This window comes from Zeugodacus cucurbitae, chromosome 5, assembly GCF_028554725.1.
Source record: "Zeugodacus cucurbitae isolate PBARC_wt_2022May chromosome 5, idZeuCucr1.2, whole genome shotgun sequence".
Taxonomy (NCBI): domain Eukaryota; kingdom Metazoa; phylum Arthropoda; class Insecta; order Diptera; family Tephritidae; genus Zeugodacus; species Zeugodacus cucurbitae.
Window position 1 is genome coordinate 58837653 of NC_071670.1, and position 21668 is coordinate 58859320.

At 36.5% G+C, this 21668-nt stretch overlaps 1 protein-coding gene across 1 annotated transcript in view; it reads right to left on the minus strand.

The window, feature by feature from the left end:
- LOC105209978 (protein scalloped) overlaps positions 1–10630 on the minus strand; it is a 245133-nt gene extending 234503 nt beyond the window's left edge. Inside the window, exon 1 of the mRNA XM_054232383.1 lies at positions 9609–10630. The gene's annotated coding sequence lies outside the window, so the exon portion shown is untranslated. The remainder of the gene's footprint in view (positions 1–9608) is intronic.
- Between the last annotated feature and the right edge of the window lie 11038 nt (positions 10631–21668).

The window sequence follows — 21668 nt, forward strand, 5'->3', positions numbered from 1 at the left end:
TTATTGTTAACTCTTCGGGAAACGGAACATAGTTTGCTGGGTCAGGGATCCCAAGTGTGGACCCTTAAATTCACTTTCACTCCATAAGAACTCTCATTTTCTAGACAGTTAACTCTTCGGAACGGAACCGAACATAGTTTGCTCGGTCAGGGACTGATTTTCTTGACAATTTCTGATTGATTGATTTTCTAGTTCAGAAACAATTCAACTTAAGACTCAAAATAGCCTCGGATTCAAGTAAGTTTTCACTTCGAGTAATCCCAAGAACCTAGAAGGCCAAATTTCAGAATTTTCATTTTATACAGAATTCAAAAATCATTAAGGTCCAAGTTCTTTGGGGTCTTTCTATCATATCTACGAGTATAAGATATTCATTTAACAGGAGAACATTTCTTTTTAAGGTCGAGCAAAATTTCGGGATCTGTCGCTACTTCGACAGATTCTTCAATCAGTAGGGTCTGTTGACTATAGTTTGATGAACCTGGTCTGTATTTCATTCCCTCTCTAATAACTTTAGAAACCTTCTTAAACCTCTTATATTTCCTACAAAGCATATATGCAAATGCGAACAGAAAAATAGAATCCCACATCTTCACTCGAGTGAAAGCGCACTCGTAAATCCACATGCGAAGCGAAGCAACCGACAGCGAGTACCCTTCGCTCCTTCGCCTACACTCCAATTGTTGCTCACGGCTTTTATCTACTTGCATAGTCCACTATGTGACTCCCAATACCCCGCTGCAGCGCATAAAATACTCACTAAAACCGTTTTTGCACTCTCACTTCCGCTCCAAATTACACTCACTCACGTCGCACTTCCGTCGCCTACGAACACAAGAAATTACACATTAACAGCAGCAAATGATGAACGACGACGGCTACCAGCAACAAAAATAGAATAGACAAGCGGCTGCGTTGCCCAAAAACATCTCGATTTCGTGCACGCTGACAACAATATGTTGCTGGCTGTCTAAGCAATACGCCTTCTCCGCCGCACTCACTTCGGCGCTGCTAGAAATCGAAGTTGGCAGCTCAACAGCAGCAAGCAGGCGACAACAAAGCGCTCGTTCGCATTGCAAGAAACAGCAACAGCAAAAACAACAACGACAGCGACACGAAAGGACCTGCCATAACTCAACGGCAACACTCGCTCGCTCTGTCCGTGTGCGTACGTCCTTCCGGTTGTACGTACAAACCGCTCGGATCGCCTCACTTTATGCACGATTGCACACACCGCTCGGTGGTGGGACACACTCCCCGAAGAACACCAATAAAAAAGCATTTAAAAATTAATCTAGTGTTTGTGTCACGTTCGCACATATAAATGTGTGCTAAGAGGCAGAACCATAAATGCGGCTGAGCGGTGAGGCGGTGAGGCGCCACAACGCAAGCAGCAGGACTAAGACCAAGTGGCGGCGCGTGTGCTCCAAAAGGCAAAGCAACAACAGCAAGTGCAACAACAACGACGAAGTGCACAAGTAGAAGCGAGCAAATGAACGAGCGAAAGCAGCAACGTGCGCGCCCCGCCTCCCACGCGCACTCTACGAGCAGCGCACAAGCAAACGACCAACTGTCGGACCATCCGAACGTCGGTTCCACGCGTTCGTTCGCCTGTCAAAGGACACACACATGCACTGTGCAAACAGCAAATGGCCCCGAGCGTGGATTTGTGCGGGGGTAGCGATTTGTTGTGAGTAGGTGATAAACGCTATCGTATTTTATAAAGACGTGGCGTTGAAAGGTCCTTTGAGCGGATATCCTCGTGCGCCAACTTACTTGCACACACACACCCACAGCCGACGGCGCACACATTTGCCTTCGTTGGTTTATCCATTGCCGTCTTCCATGTTAGAGTGCTTGTGTACGTACGCCTTAAGCAAATACAACAAGAAAGCGCATACATAAATTACCGAAGTGCCGTCGTCAATTTCACTATAATAATATGTTAGCATGGCGGTCGCGCCAACATTTACTAAGTACACATTTAAGGGTGTTACACACACTTATAAGAGTCTACTCGCTCGCCTCCTGAGTGGGTGTAATGAGTGAGTGTACTTTGAGTGAAAGAGAAATTTGCGAAAATGCGCAAGTTCAAAATTCGCGAATTTTTCTCAAAAAAGGATACAGAGAAAGGCACTCAAAGGTGAAATTATTTCAAGAGTTCTTCGTTAGGATTGAGTGAGCTCACTTCGATAGTCCGAACTATCTAAGTCCATAATCAAAAAAACAAGCACTCAACTCAAACTATAATTTACTCAACTCAATTTTAAAAACACTCAATCTTTCATAAATCTATACGAGTGGTTGTAGAATTACAGCTCTATCTTTTTTAAGCTTGTTTATTATTTCCCATAATTTATACTAATTTAAAATCATCCTAAACGTATTCACTAGATCTATTTGCTTATGTCACTTTAACAAATAAATAATTACCTTAGATAGCAGGCAATTCTTACTAAAAATGTATCAGGTGGCGCCCATAATTATATAAAATTTTTAGACGTCATTGGATACACGTTTGAGCTACGTTCCTTAATCACACAACTAGTTCCTTAGTCCTTTTGAACGAGATGTCCAATCATTGGTATCCCAGGGCTTCTTGATCATTAGAAAAGAGGTTAGATTAGGTTAATAAAGTTATGTTTTAAGGATGATCCCACTTAGAACACCCTTGAACAATCATGAATCGGTCATTCGAGTCAAATAAGAGAAGGGATCTCAAATATATGATGGAACGAATAATTTTATCCGTTGAAAACAAAAAAAAATTTGGGAGACTTCTTTGAGGTAGTCCTTCAATGATTTGCTCTATCACTCCGTCATCACGTTTAGTTATGGACTTTTCGATGGGATCCATATTTAGAGATTTGAAACTAAAATTATGTTTTGTAGTGAAAAAAAGCAATTCTAACCATACAATCCAAAGACGCAGCATATTATTAAGAAGAGCAGTAACTTATAAAACAGTTTGCCCGAGCTAAATGAAATATAATATATCAAATGATGATGCGAAATAAAGCTACTGCATCACCCAAGTGAACTCTTCCATTCACTTAATACATAAAGCAATGTGATCATTAATTTTCATTAAACAAAGCGAACGTTAATGTCTGTCGAATTTCAAGATCATTATCGAATGTGGAGATAATCAATTAGTAGCCCAATTTTTGTGGGGATCGCTTAAGCGAAGCAAACGATGTGAAATAAATAGTGGTGAATTGTAGAGACAAAAGTATTTGCATGGGCGAAAATCAGTTCACAAAGTCTTTCGCAAATTTATAAATACCCAAGATATACTCAGAAGAATCCTCGATTGAGAATTATATTTATCTTCTTTGAAATTATTATAAGCACCAAAAACAATGTCTGACTTGAAATCAAAAGCGCTTTGGATTAGGTTGCCGTGAGCAAATTCGCTCACAATGGGCAATGCTAACACTTTATAAGACTAAGACTGTGTTAAGACAAATAGTAAAGATACTTCGACGTTAATAATATTTGAAGAGGCGGTATTTAAAGTGTTCGAGGGAAATATTATAGGTTATTTAAAAGTTTCATACCAAGAGGCGTATCTTTGAGTATCGAACAAGTGTCGGAGGAACATAAAATGGAACACTGATATTTTTGTCGAGACAAACTTAGTTCAGCGATTTAGAATATAGTGGATATACTTGCTAGGGCTTCTCACTAGTTTTAATACAAAGTATCTTACAAAAAAAAAACAGAGAAGTTGGTGACCTCCTCTGCGTTAAAAAGGTCAAGCGGAGTAAGTCATAACTTCACTTTATATTTCAAAATCGCATCAACTTGATTTCAATTCAGATCATCAACTTAGATTGATGCTTAAAAATGGATTCGGCCAAAATAGTTTAAACAGTATAACAACATCAATCGAAGATGACGAAGAGACTTCACATAATGTGGAGCCTAGGTGAAGCATAAATCTTCAAATCCACAGAAATTCATATTTTAATTACTAAAAAATTATAAAAAAATCTGAGAAGAAAGTTGAAGACATTAAAGCAAGATGTCTTTAGTTTTCTCCTCGACCAGAAACTACTAGTATTAAATCAAGCCACTAAACAAATAATGAACAAATATCACCAACACTCCGCCAAAAAGTGCCAAACAACACAACGCAACAATTTCAATGAATGATAAAGCCAACTCATTGTGAAGCTTATGGGGTATAACAGCAAATATTAGCAACATTGTGTAACTTTACAATTCAGAAGCAATAACAATAACAATTTGCATCGATTGTCATGAAATAGAAGCCAACACAAATAGAAGACACACAGCGAAGCAAGAGGGAGCGGAAAGTTTGCTTTCTTCCTTTTTTTTTTTGCTAGAACTTTTATTATACACTGTTCTACAATTCCATGAAAGTACGAAGATGAAGAACATACATACACATACACACGCTTAAGACCTCCACTACCACTTTGCACCACGAATGGCCAAAAGCATTGAAAAAAAGCGGGTGCAGCTGTTCAACTGAAGCGCGTCTCTTGGCCACAAAGTAGAAGTCACATTTGCAGCAAGGCCAGACTGGACAATAACAACAACAACAGCAGCAACAAGAACAAAGCGCTTAAAGACCTCTTTAGAAATCTGCAAAGAGTGGCAACAACAACAACAACGGCGTACAAAACAGCAGATGTTCGCTGTTGTTTTCCAAGAACTATAGCAACAACTACAACACCAACTACCGCGCAACTCTATGCCACAGCAACAACAATGACAACAAAAGCTCATACACAACTTTATGGTGCAAGAAGAAATCTTAGCAATGCTCTTGTCGACCAAACAGTAAGATATTGATGCATGTGTACTACAACAATAAAGTGTGCAACAATATGTGATTTCATATATGTATGTGAGTTGTGATGCTGTGGCGACTGCTGCTGCTGCTGTTGCAGTTGGAAGGTGAATGAATGATGAGCCAACACCTAACAGCAGGAAAGTAACTACAACAACAACAATAATAACAATGACAACAATGTATTAATATGCAGTTGTTTTTGTGTATCTATGTGAGTGTTTATATATGAACTGTATTTATGTTAATAACACTCGTTCACTGCTAAAATGGCTTAACCCAAAAAATCGTTTTCTAAGAAATTTTAATTTATATACCTTAAAGATGGAAGTTGATGTTATCCAATCTTAGGAAAGGTTAGGCTATCAGAGAGTACTTTTGCTCAATTTTCAGTTGGGATTCGATACACCGATTTACAAAACGATTAGTCAGATTATAGATTTCATAAATGAATTGAAGATTCCTATTATAAAGTATTGTTTATTAGGAATACAACGTGAAGTCACAGAGCCTTTCTTGCAGTAGATCCACAAGTCATCAGGAATTACCTACAAAAAAAAAAGAGGAACGGCAAGTAGGAACCGGTCTGCAGGGACTTCACCACTCCAAATTGTTTCTTGGAAGGAACAACCAGAAATGGTTTAAGCAATTTATCGTGCTCTCAAGAAACAAACTGAAAGAAGCAATGGCACTATATACTGGCTATGCAGACTAAGAGAATATCATACAAAGACTGGGGTCATATATGTATATAGACTCAGATCAATGTCGATCCTGCGGCGTGGAAGCTGAAGCACTAGAACAACTACTCCTTGATTACCCTACAATTGCGAGGAAAACGAGTCAGGTAAGACCCTTTATCCCTCAAGAGAAAGTGTCATCCCCATTAGCCTGAGAACACTACAATGCTTTCATGACTTGACGTGGTTAGATGAGAAACTGTGATAAAAATCGAGGTCAGAATAGACCATAAGTCGCAGTGCGGTCCTCAGTATTTAATCTAATCTAATCTCGAAAAAGTCAGTTAAAAAACTCGAATTGTCTATATTAAGTAAAATCGACTTAAGCCATTTTAATAAATTACCACAAAATGTCTGAAATACCTCTATTATTAAAGGATTTAATAAGAAAATATCAATTAGTAGTAAATAAGAAGACTTAAAAATGAAACTTGAGATTTTCAACACTTTGCAAACAAATTTTATATTTGTATGAGAAAATATATAAAATTTTCCGAATAAAGGTATGTGTATGTAAATATGATAACAGTTAATATACAGTGATAGAATTTATTTAAAAAAATTCCAACAACAACAACTATTCCAAAAGCTAAACTGAAAATCTGGTTTTATGTCACTTCAAAGGTTAATGCCACAAATAATTAAGAATGACAGCAAGAAGAACGCAAAAATCAAGCGTCAACCGCAACAACAACGACAGCAATAACAAAACTTGACAGCAAGATCATTTTCAATTGCAAACAAGCTATAAAATGGATCCAGTTAATCAGAAACTTCTGTTGAATGAAGCTAACAAGTAATAAAACACACAAACACACACATACAAATGCAGTAAACACAGTTGCAAAGTTTACATATTACATTTTAAAGCATTGCCACCACCAACGGCAGCACACCGCAGCGCAACATGATGAACAGCAACAATTGTGGCAACAAGACAAAAGCTAATAGCGTTAAAACGCACAACAAAAAAGAAGGCAACAAATACACCTGGCAAACTGATTAATTTTTCAGGTTTTTTGAGATGGACTTACTTATTACTCTGCACTCTGCACTCGAAGTGAATTATAGAAGAACTCATTGCTCCAAAAACGCTCGAGTTAATTTGCGAAAAGAACTCCCACCCACTCACTCAACACCACCCACCGGCGCTCACTCGCTTACTGTCTCACTCAAGTTCTCTCTTTCACTCTCTAAATTGCGCTCTCTCTCTCTTAACCAGTTTCTTATTATTATTGCCACGGGCGCCACCTAGCTTCAAATATTCACAACTTGTCTAACGGCATATTCTACTATACACACAAAATTTCTACTACAAATATGCGTGGAATGTTTAGAGAAATGTGCCGGAAAAATGCGCTGAAGAATGCGCGGCGAAAATATCTAAAATATTTCTATATAGTGTGTATACACTAGGTATGTATATGGTGCGAGTGAGATAGCTATAGCAACCGAGTTGTTGTCAGCTGTTGTGCGTTGTGCGAGTGAAATCGCTTGTTTTGCTTTCGCATTCGTTGCGCCAGGGCTCCACATCCGTGCGGACATAATTACAGGTGTGCATACAACGGTATAAATACCAATTGGTTGAGTGTTTAAGTGCGAGCGAAATGCTACAGACAGTGCAACTATTGCTTGCGTTATTCAGCAAGCGTGCGTTGCAGTGCGCAACTGCGGCGAAGTGTGGATTTCTTTTTGGTTGCATTGTTGTTTGTTACTTGTTGGGGAGGCTGGTGGTCGAGGCGAGTGCGAAGAGTGTTTGTGCCATTGTGACACAGACAAGCTGAAACATGATGTGACTTTTTGTTGATACTGAAATATGTATGTATGTATGGATGTAAGTATTACTGTGTATAAACACACTTGAAAAAGCTGTTGACAATTTCTGCGCGAATGTAAATTTGGTTGGCATAGTGGGACAAGACCAATGGAATATACTAATAATAAGATAAAAAATAAAATTGAAAAAAAATTAATTATAATTTGACCAGCCTTAAACCGATTAGTCAATGTTAGCTGCAAATCCAACCGACGAAGCTGTCGTCTTTGATTTAGTTGAATCGTGTGGGTCAGGTACATAAAAATGATCAATGTTCAAAAAATAATGCGGGCGTCCATACTTTGAGTAAATCCCTTTAAATGACATCCAGTTGAACAAAATAGAAAAGACTTGTAGTGACAGCTTATAGTGCTGAGATTCCCAGCAAAACCTCAAATAGTATGAACTTAAGATTGAAAATTGTGAATAAAGTAAGTACAGTGGAACTTCCATAACTCAAACTTCTATAGGTCGAAGTTCCCCATAACTCGAACTCTTAAATTGGCAATAGAAATCAAATTTCATACAAATTTGCTTCCATTAATTCAACTTTTCGACCAGAGCATAAAACAAAATTTAAAATTTCACTATAAAGGAACAATTTTAAAGGAGTCCCTATAATCGTATGGAGACGAACAAAAAATAAAAAAATATGATATTACACTTATAGATTTCATAAATCGTGTAACAAACGCATGAGATACAGACGTCAAGGACCAAACAATAGCAAAGTGCAACAAACAAAATTACAGAATACACGTTTTAATGTATTTATATAAAGCTTTTTGTGAATTAAATAACTAAAACTGTGTATAACACAGTTTTGTAAAATTTATGTTTTAATGAAAATTTCTATAACTCGAAGTTTTTTTATGGATTATGGTGATTTCAGTTAGAGAAGTTCCACTGTACTTCTGAAAAAAATGTTTTCTTTAAAGCCAAACAATGACGACCTAAAGAAGAGAATCATGAATCCCAGAACCGTAATCAGGTATATTTCGTAATGATTTTGGACACTCACAACATTTCAAGAAGGGGTGTAAACTTCTGTTTTAATTTGGAGGGAAGCATTGGAGGTTTAGTGTTATACTATAATTTATTTAAGCTTCTTTTTATTGTTTCATTGTAGTTTCAGCTTAAAGAAGTTGTCCTAAGAATATGTAGGAACTTGTAATAAATTAATTTTCCTGACCATAGATTTTTTCTAAATATGTTTTAGATATCAATGTTATAGTTTTAAATATTTCAAGTGAGAAATAATTTAAAGCGATGTAAAAACAAACGTACGTTGTAACGCTAAATTAGCAACATTTTAATAATGATAGTGATATATTAAGATCATAAAATAGTTTCACAAACCGATGCCTTTGCAACATTTGCCGCATTTTTTGGCTGGTCACCGCCTCTAACACGGACTTATGGTCACGCATAATCCAAACACTTTTATGGGGCGAAATGCTCCAACGAGTATGGGCATGTTCTGAGACGAGATCCAGATGCAATCACCCGGAACAATATCGTATGGAATCCACAAGGTAGCCGAATAAAAGGCCGATCTGCTCTAACCTATCTAAAGAAGAAATTTGGACATCGAAATATGTAATGTCCAAAACAAGTTGGAGTCAAATCAAGAGACTAGCACAAGATCGTAAGAAATGGAGGAATCTTATTGTTGCCCTTTGCTCTTCCGCGGAGCCATAAGATACTATATAAATAGTGGACAAGATACCCTGATCAATTGATCAGGTTTGGCTTTATAAAAAGCAAAAACATTTCGATTAAAGCTGAAAAAGTACATATAATAGAAAGAAGTCAAATACTGAGAGAACATATATTAATAAAGTTAAAGGAACTCCAAATTATCAAATCAGAATAATAAATATAATGTATTAGGTAAGTATCAAAAAAATATTATTGTAGCGTTTGTTATTATTAAAGAAAGTAATTATATTCCTTGAGAAATTAGATATTTTGTATGCATATGTATATTAAAATTTGTGATAATGACGGATATTTTGAAATATGTAAGTACGAATAGAAAATATAAAACTTTTGATTTAACTAAAAATAATTTTAAATTTCATTGTAATAATATTTTTTTTAATTATTTGTTAATAATTTATTTAATAATAAATTTTTAATAAAATATTTGCATAATAATTTATTTGTTATTAAAATATTTGATTTCTAATATTTTAGCAAGAAAATCCAATATTGAAAAGACACTTACCTTAAAATCTCACTGAGACCTCAAACTCTCCCACTGTGCAAAATAAGTCCTGAACTTGTGTTGGTTTGTTTATATCAGCAACTATTGTTGTATGTTTGTATTATTGTTACAGTCGTTGTTGGTGGTGTACAAATCGAAGAGTCAAAACAAATCATAAAATTGCGGCGAATTCAACAACTGTTGCAACACACTGTTTATGCGAAGCAGACGCAAATGGACACACAGAGATATGAATGTGTGTGTATGTTTGTTGGCAAGTGTGTGGAAAAATCGAAATGTCACTGAATTGTTGCAATAAAGTTATTGTAATATACGAGAATACACGCATGCAGGCGGAAAGGCAAAGCGTGCAACAGCAGCAGCTGTAATGGTAATAACAACAATGCGTTGACTTTGTTTACAACGTCACTTCATTTGTATGTATGAATGCTTTTTTTATGTATGTGTGTGTTCATTTACACTCTTTTTTTTGACATTCTGCTGTCTGCATGGCGCACACTTTCGCGCTTATTATGCTTTTTCTTTTGCCACTTTTTACTGTTAGGCGCGCTTTTTGCACAATTTCAACACACATACACGCACACAATAGCACCAACTTTAATTTGTTTCTAGGAATTGTGAAACACAAAAACAACACACACACAAATGTTTGACTGGCACGCACTGACTTAACTGGGCTCAATTAATGAAGGCAGCCTACAGGCGGTTTGCCGGCTAGTTCACTTAACTTCAATGCACTGCATGGATAAACGTGCACTAACAACAACAACAAATCCACTTACAATTTACACGCACTATGAAATATATATGTATGTACATTTGTGCAACAATAAATAAATAACAGAAATATATTTAATGCAATGTAATGCAAACGCGCCGCCCCAACACTTAAATCAAACGAACGAATGAACGTACTCGACGCCGCGGACAGAGGCGGTCCTCAGCTGTGTGCCGACAGCCGTTGACGTTGGTTTGTTATTATTTCACTAGTTATTTCCATGACTTTTTTCTCGGCACACATTTTGTATTTTATATTTCTTCACTTTGAATTTACACAACAAAATGCGCGCAAATGTTCAATCACGAGCGCTACGAAACGCTATGAAACAACAATTTCGTATAAAAAATAATATAAAATAAATACGAGTACGTCGCAAAAAACACTTGGAATTTTCATTGCCAATTAAAGTACGAACAACACGACGCGGCGACTCCACTCGTTTCAATGGCCAAACCAAATGGAAAAACGAAAAATTCTTGCGACCGCAAAACACAAACAAAATTCCGAAACGAGGCAAGGAATTCACGAGTGCAGCGACTACGATGCGCAGCGATGGAGGCAATATAACGAAAGCAGCAGCAAAAGTCGCTGGCAAAAGCACAAAAACACCAACACACACGAATGCAATGGCGCACAAGTAGCAACAGCAATAGTAGCGCTGCTGACGTCGACGGCGACGGCGGCTACAACTGTGTTAGTATTGACGTCGGTCGCTGTGAGTTCAGCTGTTCGATGTGTCGCGGCGAATTGCATAGCTAGCAGCAATGGCAAGTTTGTTGTGCGACCGGTAGCGGACAGCAACACCTGATGTTCCGCGCGCAAATTTTTTTTTCCTTTTGACGTTTTGCTAAAGGCAAACAAAGGATGTTGAGGAAGTGGTGCGGCGGGCAATAGTTGCAATGCAAGTGAGAAACTGTGTTTACCGCCTACTTGGCTGTGTTGCCACTATTTATGTAATTTATATAAAAGCATGCAAAAGTGGTGGATTTTTCTGGTGACTGTAAATATCGTTGAAAAAATTTAAAGTTTTAAGTTTTATTATAATATTTTATTTCAATTACGTAAAAAAAAAACAAAAGAAAAATTATTAGTTAATGGTATTTCAATAAAAATTTAAATATAATTAATTAATTTACCCATTGAAGGTAAATACATTTATCAAGTATTGATTTCAAAATATTTCGGATTATTCATACTACTTCTACGTCCGAAAAATTTCAAGTTCCTTATAATGAATATTGAATGTAAAAGGTGTTCTTTAGAACATATGGTTTCTTAGACATATGGTTTGCAGGAATAAATAATAAGCATATAAGGATATACCGTTATGGCAAAGAATCTAGCTTTATTATAAATATAAATTTATTATAAATATAAAGATCTTCCATTTCAATAATTAAATCGGGCCAGTGACCGCCGCGGCTAATTCGAATAAATTCCAGCCGAGAGGATCGTTTTTCTACAATTTTTTGCAACAATTGAGTCCGTATATCAGCAATAAACGTTGTACCTTAATAAGTCTATGTCCAAACTAATTGATTGAGTCATAATATTTTTTTTATTTGATTTTCGAAGATCAAACTTTGACGCTTTATAGCATCTGTCATATAAGCTTTACGAAAAGTTTAATACACCATTAAATTAAGAGGAAAATGTAGATTATATCCATATTATGTATGTTTGAGTAGCTTTATCCTATAATTAATAATATTTTTTTTAAGTCCTTTTTTCGAACTTCGAATCCACATTTTGGAGACTTACTTTGAAAGTCGTTGAATACTATATACTACTCAACATCCTGGAAAAAAGTAATTGGGTCCAAATAAGTCGATTTTGCCGTGTAGTGTTATGAAATGGCAAACCAAGCTGAGTATAAATCAAGTTACAGCGGTCAAAAAAACCAATTCCGAAAAAAGTATTACCTTATTGAAAACCAAACGTCTAAAAAATACCGTTTCTATTAAAAAACTGTAATTAATACGTGTTACCGCACATCGATGAACTAAAATCTTTGTATGGCTATGAAGCACCATCCTATAGCACTGTGAAAAACTGGTACAACGATTTCAATAGTGGCCGACGCTCGCTCAAATACGAATTCCGTGAAGGTCGTCCCAAAACAGCCGTTGTGCCAGAAAACATCGATGCCGTACGTGAACTGATAATGCAAGACCGTCATGTAACATACCTTCAGATAGAGGCATGCCTATGCATTTCTCCCACCAGCATACATTCGATATTGCATGAACACCTGGCCGTAAAAAAGGTTTGTTCTCGTTGGATCCCACACAATTTGACAATCGCTCAAAAAAAGGCTCAAAAAAAGTGCTTCGAAAATTGGTTTGAGCGCATGCAAAAGTGTATAAATCTTGATGGAGAATATTTTGAAAAACAATAAAACCATTTTCGTTGATAAATATTCCTATATATTCGAATATTATATTATATTATCTTTCTTTAAGCCATTTCTTAATTTTCTTCGAAGTGGTGTTTTCAGTTATTACCCAGCTAAAAATCAAACGAAGTGGCATGGAATTCAAAAATTAACAAAATCCAAAAAATTATCCAAATATTGCTATCAATTCATTTTGCTATTTATTTGAACATTAAGGTACGTGCATGCCATAAAAAAAGACAATTTTTCTCTTTTGTAGTTTTTTTTTGTGTTTGAGGTTTAATAAATTGGAACTCTAGCACGGTACTTTTTTCATCGGAACCCATTTTTATACTCTCGCAACCTGTTGCACAGAGTATCATAGTTTTGTTCACATAACGGTTGTTTGTGTCACCAAGAAATATAAGAGTTAGATATGGGGTTATATATACATAAATGATCAGGATGACGAGTAGATTTGAAATCCGGATGTCTGTCCGTCCGTCTGTCCGTCTGTCCGTGCAAGCGATAACTTGAGTAAAAATTAAGATATCTTAATGAAACTTGGAACACATGTTCCTTGGCACCCTGAGGAGGTTGCTTTCGAAAATGGGCAAAATCGGTCCACTGCCACGCCCACAAAATGGAGGAAACCGAAAACCTATACAGTGTCATAACTAAGCCATAAATAAAGTTATGAAAATGAAATTTGGAACATAGGATCCCATTAGACCCCCGCCCTCAAATAAGTTTTTTTGTATATAACTCGCAAACCAATAAAGCTATATAAGCCAAACTTTCTGCAGTCGTTTCTTTTAGTCATTTCCTTATACAGTCCAAAAATGAAAGAAATCGGATAATAACCACGCCCACCTCCCATACAAAGGTTAGGTTGAAAATTACTAAAAGTGGGTTAACTCCCTAACGAAAAACGTCAGAAACACCAAATTTTACATAAGAAAAGGCAGAAGAAAGCTGCACTGAGATTTTTTTACAAAATGGAAAATGGGCGTGGCGTCGCCCACTTATGGGTCAAAAACCATATCTCAGGAACTATTCGACCGATTTCAATGAAATTCGGTACATAACACTTTCTTGACACCCTGATGACACGGGTGGAATATGGGCGAAATCGGTTCACAACTACGTCTACTTCCCATATAACCCAATTTTGAATTCCATCTGATTCGTTCACTTTATAACGTATTCATAAGGAACCAATGAAGCTAGCGGAATAAAACTTTACACAAATACTGTATTTGAGCTGTGACATCACTTGTGGAAAAATTGTCAAAATCGAATCATGACTTTTCAAGGCCCCTGATATCAAACATGAAGAACTCAGTGCCTAAGGTTAATTTTTCACCGAAAATATAGGTAAATCCCTCAGATATTTTAATGTAATTCATTCCCTCTGAATTTTTTCTTATAACAGTTTCTCTCTGTACCTGAAATGGTAAAAATTGGGTCATAACTTCCCCCAGATCCCATATACCTAATTATAAGTAATATTAAATTAAGTGAGCGTATAGTCTTCGATACGTTGTATCTTGGTGGTGAAAACGAGTGAAATCGGTTTAGGAATTACCTCAGTCCCCATATACTATTTATGATGATTTTCGTTATTCTATTGAACTTTATGCCGAATATATGGGTCGAATTGTGTTGTCTTTATAAAATTACATCAATAAATTGCGAGAGTATAAAATGTTCGGTTACACCCGAACTTAGCCCTTCCTTACTTGTTATTAATTCGTATTTATCTCACTGATCCATAGTATATTAAAAAAAGGTATCTCCAGATGACATTGTGAAATCTTAATTTATTTTATATTCCTCTTTATAAGCATTTTTCTATGACCATGAAAAGTTATGTATCGGTTCTTATGAAGCCTTCCAATACAAAAAAAAAAAATTATTCTTAAAAAAATATAAAAATTTGGAGATTTTTCTGATACATTTAGGGTTCAAAAATCAACTCATTGGCAACACTGCTGATACCCACTTATACGCTACGCGCTAACTGCCACTGCCCACAAACTCCACCTATCAGCGTAACTTTAATTGCTTTTCTTGTTATTGTATTTCGGCTGCGTTCAGTTTGTTGTTTTTGCATTTGCCATTTGTTTTATTGCTCCGCCAGTCATTTGGCTTTTGTTTTTATCTACGACATTCTTGTTCTTGGCTCACACACTCACCGCTGTCTGCATGCAAGACACAGACGGCTTTTCGTGCGCGGCAAAGAATTTCTCAGATACGCGCCGCTGCCTCTGCTTCCCGGATACAGGCGAACAACAAGCAAGCGCTCATATCGCTGCTGCATTCACCGTTTGGTATTTCACGTTGTCGTGCACAAATGCGGCACAACACTCACACACACACAGCGCGAGTAAGAGTTGGTTGCCAGTTCTCCGTTCCTTCTTGCCGCTTTGCAGCAAAGTGCGCGCTGAAAAAATTTCGCTTACTTGCGAGCTTGTTAGCTGCTTGGCTGTTGTGGCATCTGTGGAATGGCACAAAGGAATCCCAGCGATGTGGCGCTGCTGCAGCAACCGCATGCAAGCGGCAAGAAACACGACATGTTGCAGTCGCAAACGCAATGGCAGTGGCAACAGTGTTGCATGCAATTCAACAATCGAAGCGGAGTCCGCCGCAGTCTACTGGCGATAAGCGGTTAAGTGTGTGAGTTCGCGCGTTGGTCTAGTGAAGGCATTGAACGTCGTCTTGGCCAATGAATGGAATTGCTGTACCATCGGTGCTTTGAGGAGCGGTGTGGTGTGGAGCGGTGCGGTCTGTGCGTTTGCCTTGCTGTTGTCGCCAGCAATGGTTGCCTCAACACATGCAGTGCGGCGCATCGACAGCGACACTCAGCACTCGCTGAAGGCGAACAGAACGTGCAGGGTATACTAAAAGGCAAACCAGTTGGACGCTCGAACAAAAAGTGGTGCAGTCGCTTCTTCTTTCTTTTTTTCTCCATTAACTTCTTATTTACTTTTCCTCAGTGTTTTTGTTGTTCTACAGAATAGTGCAAAACGCCACAAAAACTAGTCTTATTGAAATCGTCAAGCAGCACAGCGAAATAAAGCGCAACGCAGTCGAATTGGCACTACGAGGGGCCGCTAGCTTGACGCATAAGTAGTGCCCGCATCTACGAATGTACGTCTGTATCCCATACTCGTAAAAGCAATTGTTTCCAACTCGAAATGCATGCGGGATTTGAAGTGGCATGGCACAGTCACGCATGGCCCCCAACTGAAATGGGCAAAATCTCGAACAAGGCACAGACACTAACTAACATATTGGCGATCGTGCGAATTTTCTGAAGGGCAAAGGGCAGCCACACATACTTAAATGTGGATAAATGTAAGTACATGCGTTTCTTTTTTAAATACTCATTCATAATAACCCTGTGAGAATATTTATTACTTTCTGCTCAGTTTGGAGTTTGGTGGGCGCGATCATTGTTGTAAGGAAATGGGTTTTCGGCCCTCAGCCAGTAATTTCAAGAAAAGTATTTTCTGTAGAGGTGAACTCAGGGTTGTGAAGTCTTCCTTTGGTATGTAAATATCGATGAGAAATAGAGAACTTATGCATACGATATTATTCGTCCAATAATACCGAGACCTACATTTTCCTAAAATTCTACCAATTTTTACTAAGGAAGCTTCACAAAATTTTTAAATAATGTTTACCAAATATATTTTCATCTTTGGATCCTACATGGGATGCAGTTCATAATGACAAGACCATAAAAGTGAGGTTAGAATCTCTTTCCTTAGCTATATTTGTTTTTTAAGAGTCTTTGTCGGAAGTTTATTAAAGTTATTAGATTAGAAGCCTGTATAATCTTTAATACCACTGAGTTCTGACTATTCCAGGCGAATTTTGAACCCCTCGATCGAGGAATATGAAGTATAAGCATCTATTGGATCGTATATAAATACCATATTTTGGTGTCGAATTGAGACTTTTGATCATCTGTTGTGTTTGGGTTCAAAATATTTTTTTTTTAGAGAAGAGATCTGTCTCGAGAAAATTTCCTGACTTAAAACCAGCATTTGTGAATTACAAAGTCCTTTCATAGATAGTTCGAACTCGAGTTTTGATAACAACTCCCCACAGGGACGTCTGACTAAAACTTAGTAGACTCCCTGCTTTCACGATTATAATCTATAGTATTCAAGCAAGTGTCTATAGAACACATATGTAGGAAAAGGGGTTACCCTAATATATAAAATCCTCACCGCATACAAATATATAACTAGTTTTATATACGCGTCTATCTACACTCAAAACACAATCTTAACTAAAGTATTTAAGATATTTCCTTGTATTCGCTTGAGGGCTTCCTTCTCAAGCCGAAATGCGCACAATTCCAAAAAAACAGACAAAAACAATGCAATCCGATCGCAATCCCAGTTTGAGATCCCTTCAATTTACAAATACTACAGCCACAAACCAGCTTGTACTTGGAGCATGGAAGAGAGTAGCGGAATTTCGAAATTCAGAGAATTTCAGCACAGAAACCAAGAAGGGGAGCTATTTGCGAAATCCAAAAAAAAGTTTGCAGATTACGCAAATAAAAGCAAAAAGACAGTGAAGAACCTCACTTAACAGAGGTCAACAGAAGCGCGGGGACAACAACACACAAGCACACACACATATACGATGTGTCATTGTCGGCTTTTCGGCGCGGCAACAAAGTTATCGCAAACCATGTAGACGCGAACATAACAGTCATTGCCGTAACAAACGCGGCAGCATCAATGGATCTCGAACGACGCGTTGGAAGAGATCCAATATGTTTGTATATGAGTATGTGTGTGTGTCTGCGTTCGATTGTACCAGTCATGATTAGGAAAAATATCAAAACATACATACATACAAAACAGATGATGCAAACGGATCGCTGGAGTTCCACAGATGATTCGAATAATTTAATTGGAAGCCAAGATCGCAAGTGAAGAAAGAGCAACAGTAAAGAAACAAAACAAAAACAATGCTGACTTATCAGCAGCATTCTGCAGAGTTGACATGAGTGTAGACAGATTGTGTGTTGGTGCGCACTTGCTCAAGGCATACATACATATATTCTTACATATAGAAAATATACATTAATGTGACTAAGAGGAGGCATTGTGAATTCGATGAGTATATAATACAAGCTGCTGTTCCAATATTATTGTTATATATCTAGAGCATGACGGATACCAGGAATTGGGTTCTCTTTTTACTCTTCCTCCTCTTTGTTCTATATATAATACATAAGTGTATGTGATTTTATCCAAGTTCACAACGTTGTGCTGGTAGATTCACTTTTGAGAGGCGAGGGTCAAAATTTTCTGAGACTAACGTAAGTGTAGTCTGTTCTTCTTCCACTTGGTCTTAGATGAAACCAAATTGAGATGTATACCAAGGAATTATAGTTGTCAATTCGGTTCTCTCTAGTATTGTTTTAACATATCGGGATTGCCCAAGTCTAAGGATGATAAGGAACTGTGATAATAAATTCGTCAAATTCGTAATCAGCGATCACGAAAACCCCAGAGTAACGAGTTTGAAGCGATTCCGATGAATTTTTTCAAAAAAGCAAAATAGTAAGACCCCCGGTCATAACAAAAATTTGTTTTGTGTGGCTGTGTTATTAACCATTATATATGGTACCTAATCCACGCCTATCTCATCTTGTTTCAATTACTAAACCAGTAATCAAAACCCCTAAGCTGTTTTTAGCCCAGCTATTTTTAGTCAAACTTATTTAGAGACGTTCAGCATATGTCACATCTGTGGTATTTTATTCTAGATTCGAGTTTATTCTTCTTCTTCTTCTTGACTGGCGTAGACACCGCTTACGCGGTTATAGCCGAGCCCAAAACAGCGCCCCACGTATCCCTCCTTCTGGCAGTTTGGCGCCAATTGGTTATATCAAGCGAAGCCAGGTCCCTCTCCACCTGGTCCTTCCATCAGAGTGGAGATCTCTCTCTTCCTCGGCTTCCACCAGCGGGTACTGCATCGAATACTTTCAGAGCTGGAGCACTTTCATCCATTCGAACAACATGACCTAGCCAGCGTAGTCGCTAGACTATGTCTATGTCGTCGAATAACACATACAGCTCATCGTTCCATCGTCTGCGGTATTCGCCGTTGCCAATGTTTAAGGGACCATAAATCTTCCGCAAAATCTTTCTCTCGAAAACTCCTAGTGCCGTCTCATCGGATGTTGACATCGTCCACGCTTCTGCACCATAAAGTAGGACTGGAATGATGAGAGACTTGTAGAGTTTGGTTTTTGTTCGTCGAGAGAGGACTTTACTTTTTAATTGCCTACTTAGTCCATAGTAGCAGTCGAGTTTTAGATTACCTCCGCATAAATTTCACTTGTTCCCGGCTTAGCAGGTTGTCAAAGTTATTACCAAATACAGAACGGTCTGGCCGCCTTTCACATTCTTGCACAAATTCGTCTATCCTTAAAATTTTCAATGGGTTCTTACCGACTTCCCAGCTCTATAACACATAAATTACGATTATGATTACTCTCTATCTTTCTCTCTCTCTTTCTCTCTCTCTCTCAATTTACTGCTGTGTTGAAGGATAGTCTATTAAAGATTCTGTCGATCAAGTATTCGTCAAATACCCGTACTTCGTTAAAACTTTTCCTTGTTTCTTGCTGATCCAGTGAGTGAAAAGAGAGAAACCTCTTTGCGCTCTCGATGTATGATCTTTAGGACTTATTACAGCTAAAAGAAATAAACAACTCAATTATATCGTAAATTTCATTTATTTATTGTATAATAATATTTTATTGAATTGAATGGAAATAAATTGCATTGATTATATTTTTTAGGGGTTAGGGGAGAAAACATTCTCTTTTAACAACGTTTTTAGTTTTTTATTTTTTTCGTATAAATATATTCACTGCGATTATGCATAACTTGAATATGCTATTTATTAGGTGCACAGTTTTTACAAAATTATGATTTCAGATTTTCAGAAAATATTTCTTTTGAAATTTTTATAATAATTTTCAAAACCTTCTCATAACTCAAAACTATTTTGCGTGCAATTTTTTTTTCGTTTTATTTTCGTTTGCGTTTGTGTCAATATTTCATAACGGTGTATTTTATATTTATTTACTACTTTGCCTTACTTAATTGAAATAATTTAATTGAGTCTACTGCAAAATGTATTTATTTTGTTTTATTTTTAATATTTTTTATTTTTATTTTAATCAATAATGCGCTTAACTACTTGGAATTACTTTTTATATATATGTATGTATATTCCTTAATAACTTTTTGCTGATTTTTCGTTTATGTTTCCATGCCCATTTTGGACTTTATATAATTTCTAAAACATCTTCCGACCGCTTAATATAGTATACGCCGTTCTACGCAAAAAAGTTTATGATTTCCCTATTTTCTAAATATTCTGATTGTATAATAGAGTATAAATTTCTAGTGCTAATTTTCAGCGCCCACGAAACTCCACCGGAACTCAAGAGTCCATATTTATTATTGAATTTATAAATTTATTTTTTTCCTTTCATTAATTGCTGTGTCTTTGAGTTTTTTGAGATATTTTTAAAATTGTTATAAATGAATTGAATTATTTAGAAGGTTATAGAATTATTGTACTTAACTTCTATTCAATGTATTTTATTAGAGTTTATTTATTAATATATTCACGAATTCAACTCCAATCCAGCTCAGTCTATTGATAAGCAAATCAATGGAATGAAATTATAATTACTCAATAGTCATTTGACTATATTATTTCGAGACCAAAAAAAAAAAATACAGACAAAATTGATGTCGTCTACACACTTCTTAAGGCAGTAGTCTGCTTTACAGGCTTCAAAAAATCGATTTTTGTTTTGTTTTAAAACTCTTCCAAAACTATCCAAGAATGTGTTTTTAAAATTCCAGAGGCCAATTCGACATATTTTCGAAGCTAGAGCAGTTTTAGTGGCCGAGCGTCGAGCAGGTGCGAATGCTCAGGCAAACCTTTAAAGCGCTTTTTCTCGAGTTTTCATTTTCACAAGTGTTAGAAAACGGTGCCGGCGATGGCGAAAAGAATATATGTCCGATCGAAAAAAAACCAAAGTGATATAGCTTCAGTATTAAATTATCTTCTATTTGAACTAAACAAGTTAGACAAAAGTATTATTTAAACTACTTGTTTTGCAACTTAAAGTCAATTTTTTTTCTTAAAAACATTCGAAAAAATTTGGAATTTTATAACTTCTTCGGTATTTTGTTAGTTCATAAGGAAAACAAACTTATAAAAATTTAAAAAAAAATTTGGTTCGACTGTTTCAGATGCATCGCACGAACTCCATCACCGGCACCGATTTACAAGTGCAGACTCCAGGCGCTCCAGAAAAATAATTACAACTTTGAAAAAATTTCACTATTTTTTAATAATAAATATTTTTTTTTAAGCCTTAAATATAGTACACTATCGTCTCACCGCAATCATTTCTTTCCCTTTCAAAAAAATTGCTAAAAAAACGCCTTTTTTCGGCTTCTAAAGCAGACTACTGCCTTAACAACCAGGAGTTAAAAAGTAGAGAACTTAAAGCCTTTTCAACAGCAAATATCATGCATCTTCGATTCGACATTTTACTATTTACTCGCTACACTCTATTCGCTATGTTTGCGCTTTACTTAAAAAATTACATGCGAAAGCAACAACAGTTGCGTTCAATGAAGAGATCTCATTAAATTGCTATAATCTCAAGTCTATTGTATTTATACCAGTTGCTTGTTCGATTAAACATTCTTTAAATAATTAATTATTATTTTAAGTAATAATAATAAATAGCCAAGAAGGAAAATATATTTAGAAAATATTATTTTTGAAAAAAAAATAACATTAAAACCTCGCCAAACATTTTCAAAAACTCTAC